This window comes from Littorina saxatilis, linkage group LG2, assembly GCF_037325665.1.
Source record: "Littorina saxatilis isolate snail1 linkage group LG2, US_GU_Lsax_2.0, whole genome shotgun sequence".
NCBI lineage: Eukaryota > Metazoa > Mollusca > Gastropoda > Littorinimorpha > Littorinidae > Littorina > Littorina saxatilis.
In genome coordinates this window covers 9624864-9629863 of record NC_090246.1, presented here as the reverse complement: position 1 = coordinate 9629863, position 5000 = coordinate 9624864, and the positions used below count along the sequence as shown (strand labels likewise).

At 42.4% G+C, this 5000-nt stretch overlaps 4 non-coding genes across 4 annotated transcripts; all 4 read right to left on the bottom strand.

Moving 5' to 3' along the window:
• Window positions 1–1296: 1296 nt before the first annotated feature.
• Trnap-ugg (transfer RNA proline (anticodon UGG)) lies at window positions 1297–1368 on the bottom strand. Its single transcript has one exon. It is a non-coding gene; the product is annotated as a tRNA-Pro (tRNA).
• Window positions 1369–3607: 2239 nt separating this feature from the next.
• Window positions 3608–3679, bottom strand: Trnap-cgg (transfer RNA proline (anticodon CGG)). Its single transcript has one exon. It is a non-coding gene; the product is annotated as a tRNA-Pro (tRNA).
• A 509-nt stretch (window positions 3680–4188) lies between these two features.
• Window positions 4189–4260, bottom strand: Trnap-ugg (transfer RNA proline (anticodon UGG)). The gene has a single exon. It is a non-coding gene; the product is annotated as a tRNA-Pro (tRNA).
• A 257-nt stretch (window positions 4261–4517) lies between these two features.
• On the bottom strand, window positions 4518–4589 carry Trnap-agg (transfer RNA proline (anticodon AGG)). Its single transcript has one exon. It is a non-coding gene; the product is annotated as a tRNA-Pro (tRNA).
• Window positions 4590–5000: the final 411 nt, after the last annotated feature.

The window sequence follows — 5000 nt, the reverse complement described above, 5'->3', positions numbered from 1 at the left end:
GACCACATCACAAACAGAACTGAACAATGCACAGGTGTTCCTCACATAGAGACACACACACACACACACACACACACACAAACACAGAGAAGCCGTATCTATAGAGAGATAGATGACAGTGTATTTTTCGCGTGGCTATAAATTGATTCGACCTTTGCACTTTTACAGTGAGGATAATTTACGGGTCCAATTTACGTTCTGGACGCCGCGGTGACCTTCTAAAAATAGTAACAGAACGGGGAATATCCGAAGATGCCCCCTTCATACAAAAGTGCACCATACGAAGGAAGGGAGGTAAACGCTGAAAACATGGAGAAGATGAGAAGATAAGGAAGAGTTACTTATAATGGTGAAATGAACACAAAAACCAAATTCGGTTCAGCGCTGCGCGCTGAGAGCACGTGTTTAAATATCTCATCGATGATATTGTGTCCGGGGTGTAGCTGAATACGGTGTCCAAATTTGAAAAAGATCCACCGAGAACTTTGGCTTTGGTGTGTCGGTATGGGGGCCCGGGTAGCTGAGGTGGAACCAAAATCGGTTCAGCGCTGCGCGCTGAGAGCACGTATTGAAATATCTCATCGACCAGATTTTGTGCAGGGTGTATCTGAATATGGACACCAAATTTGAAGCAGATCCATCGAGAACTTTGGCCGTGCATGGCGATCAAACACACACACACACACACACACACATACACAGACACAAGTCGTATATATATATAGATATGAAAAAACTTCTGCATATACCATACTCAGAAACCCTCATGTAAAGTGTCATGAAGATCGGTCCAGTAGTTATCTCTGAATCGCTCTACACATACACACACACACACACACAGACACACAGACACAAGCACACACACACATGTATACACCACGACCCTCGTTTCGATTCCCCATCTATGTTAAAACACTTAGTCAAAACTTGACTAAATGTAAAAAGACAGAGAGACAGAAGGAAAGAAAGACAAACAGAAAGGAATAAACAAACAAACACACACACACACACACACACACACACACACACACACACACACACACACACACACACACACACACACACACACACACACACACACACACAAAAACAAAACAAAAAAACGAACAAACAAACAAACAAACAGACAAACCAACTACCCAAAATCAAGCAACCCCCGAAAGCAGCGTATGGCTGCCTGAATGGCGGGGTACAAAACGGTCATACACGTTAAAAACCCATTCGTGCAAAAGCATGAGTGAACGTGGGAGTTTCAGCCCATGAACGAATAAGAAGAAAAAGGTAAAAATTATTGACGCGCTCGTCCGGGATTTGAACCCGGGACCTCTCGCACCCAAAGCGAGAATCATACCTCTAGATCAACGAGCTATAAAGACAACAGAGAATTTACTAAAATGTACCTCCCCCCCCCCCCCCCCCTCACCAGACATGGAGCTTTGAAGAATCTAGTGCAATTGCCTTATAGTTCAGATGGTAACATAAATGAGCTACAATACAAGCTTACCACCTCTCTTGATTGGTTGGTTGGTTTGTTTTGCTTAACGCCCAGCCGACCACGAAGGGCCATATCAGGGCGGTGCTGCTTTGACATATAACGTGCGCCACACACAAGACAGAAGTCGCAGCACAGGCTTCATGTCTCACCCAGTCACATTATTCTGACACCGGACCAACCAGTCCTAGCACTAACCCCATAATACCAGACGCCAGGCGGAGCAGCCACTAGATTGCCAATTTTAAAGTCTTAGGTATGACCCGGCCGGGGTTCGAACCCACGACCTCCCGATCACGGGGCGGACGCCTTACCATTAGGCCAACCGTGCCGGTACCTCTCTTGAACTTTGTATCAAAAATAATTATCAGTATGAACGTGGTACAAGATGCGCGTGAAAACAATGTTACAAAAAATCAGGGCTCGTCCGGGATTTGAACCCGGGACCTCTCGCACCCAAAGCGTGGCGTCAATCCATATTCCCGTTACTATTTTTAGAAGGTCACTGCACTGTCCAGAACGCAGCTTTCCTTGCATGTACCCGTAAGTTGTCCTCACTGTAAAAGTGCAAAGGTCGAATCTATTTATCGAAAAATCCACTGTCATCTATCTCTATATCTATATCTATATACGGCTTGTGTGTGTCTGTCTGTCTGTGTGTTCACGATTCACGGCCAAAGTTCTCGATGGATCTGCTTCAAATTTGGTGGGCATATTCAGGTAGACCCCGGACACAATCGTGGAAAATTTGGAACACGTGCGTTCTCTCAGCGCGCAGCGCTGAACCGATTTTGGTTTTTCTGTACATCCATTCCCAGTAACTCTTCCTTATCTTCTCCAGTGTTTTGCGCGTTTATCTCCCTTCCTTCGTACGGTGCGCCGGCAAAGCACACACACACACACACACACAGACATAAACTTAGACACACACACACACACACACACACACACACACACACACACACACACACACACACACACACACACAAACAAGCAAGCAAACAAACAAACAACCAACCAAACAAACAAAACGATTTAAACAAACAAACAAAACAAACAAACAAACAAACAAGCAAGCAAACACAAAGACATATGCCTAAACAGGCAGAATACAGGAAAACAAACAAACACTAAAGCTATCCACAAGAAGTGTCAGTCAAGAATCTACTGCTTACAAAAGCTCAGAAGTCTGAACATCAACAGCCGCATCCTCCAAACATTCTATACTTCATTCATTGAATCCATTCTCACTTTCTCTTTCATCTGCTGGTATGGAGGTCTGTGTGTGAAGAGTAAGAATGTGCTTGGGCGGGTGGTGAACACATGTGGTAAGATTGTGGGGGTGAGACAGGAAGGACTGACTGTGCTGTATGAACGACGTGTGGTGCGAAAGGCCCGCTGCATCATCCAGGATAGTAGTCATGTGCTCGCTCACCACTTTGAGGTCCTGCCCTCAGGACGTCGCCTCCGCACTCCCAGATTCCGCACGCTCAGAACTAAGAACAGTTTTATTCCAAAGTCAATTGGCTTTTTAAATACCTAAGTTAATTAAAACTAGTATGTGTGCCGGTGAACATATGCACTGATTTCTGTGATGAATATTTTTTATATTCTTTGATGTGCACCCTTATGCTGAGTGTGATAACCCTCGAATGACTAGTCCTGTGATAAATATTGTTCAATGACATATCTAGTCCTGTGATAATGATAGTTTTTAGCGGTAAACTTTTAGCTAAAGCTGACGGCAATTTACCTATTTGGAATCATGTTACTATTCCTGTTAGTGTACATATGCGTGCGCGAGTGTAGTATGCTTCGTATGGTATTTTTATCTGTTGTCTTATTATTTGTTTTGTCTTTTAATGTGCACCACACTGAAATTTCTCTGTATGAGATAATAAAGTATTCGTATTCGTATTCGTATTCGTAATACTTTTATAGCACAAAACAAGACATCATCAACTTATATGAGCTGTGATATTATTAAAGACATCAAAAAAAAAAAAAAAAAAAAAAATCCAAGAAATCGACGGAAAGAAACACAAAAAAACGTCACAAAAAATGTTTTTGTGTCTAATTCTACCATAATTATAAGCTAAAATATATGACAAAGTTGGGCTCGTCCGGGAATTGAACCCGGGACCTCTCGCACCCGAAGCGAGAATCATTCCCCTAGACCAACGAGCCGCACAAAACCAGGAAGAAAATACTCTACTTATTTGGAATATTTTGATGTGGCGGGGAATTGGTGTGTGAGGTGCATTAGGTTTTTGCCTTTTGCCTCATCATTAGACAAGAGCTATAGGTAATCGTCCCCCCCCCCCCCCCCCCCCTTAACACACACACACATAATATGTAATGTGCTTGTTCATTTTGATTTACCAGATATGGAGTTATAAAGAATCAAGGCGTATTGCTTTCTAGTTTAGATCAGTGGTAACACACTCCCCCGAAATCGGCGTATGTCTGCCTGAATGGCGGGGTAAAAACGGTCATACACGTAAAAATCTACTCGTGCTAAAAACATGAATGAACGTGGGAGTCTAAGCCCACGAACGAAGAAGAAGAAGAAGAAGAAGAAGATGCTAACATAAATGAGGTGTACAAAGGTTTATCACCTCTCTTCAACTTTTTGTTAAAAATATCAGTATGAACGTTGTACGAGATGCGTGTGAAAACAATGTTACAAAAATTCAGGGCTCGTCCGGGATTTGAACCCGGGACCTCTCGCACCCAAAGCGAGAATCATACCCCTAGACCAACGAGCCGATGTATAAACACTCAAATCATAAACATTATAACTTGACTTTGCGTGACAGCTGGTGTTTTCTATGCCGAACAATGATGAACCAACAACAAAACTTATGAGCGGCGCGAGCTTGCAGATACAAATGTATTGATTTTCCACTTGGTTTCATGGCACTGAGTTTACATTAAGCGTAAATGACACACGTATGTGACATTAAGACGAGGCAACGATAATATTTCTATCGAAAACGAAAACAAAAATGATGGTAAAATATAAGGGCTCGTCCGGGATTTGAACCCGGGACCTCTCGCACCCTAAGCGAGAATCATACTCCTAGACCAACGAGCCGATGAATAAGATATGAAAACGTAAGTAGTGTATTGTAACCATTTGCTTACGCTTGCAGTATAGCTGGTGCTTATCTGTGTAGTGCTGCTGCCACTGTTCACATACATGAGCAGCTAATGTATTCGAACAGTATCATCTTTTGTGTTTTTTTTAAAAAGGAATAATCGAAAGATTTATAATCGATGTGATATCCTACAATAAAAAAACAAATCAAACGAGGAACAAAAAGGAGTAAATCAAAGTACCACATAAAGTAGAATACAAAGAAAGAAAGAAAGAAAAAGATAAAGAAAAGAAACAAAGAAAGAAGAAAACAAGTCGCGTAAGGCGAAAATTACTACATTTGTGACCCTCCACCACGAAATGAGTCGCATGTCACCTCGCGCGGTTCTGCGCTAGGCTTAATATAAG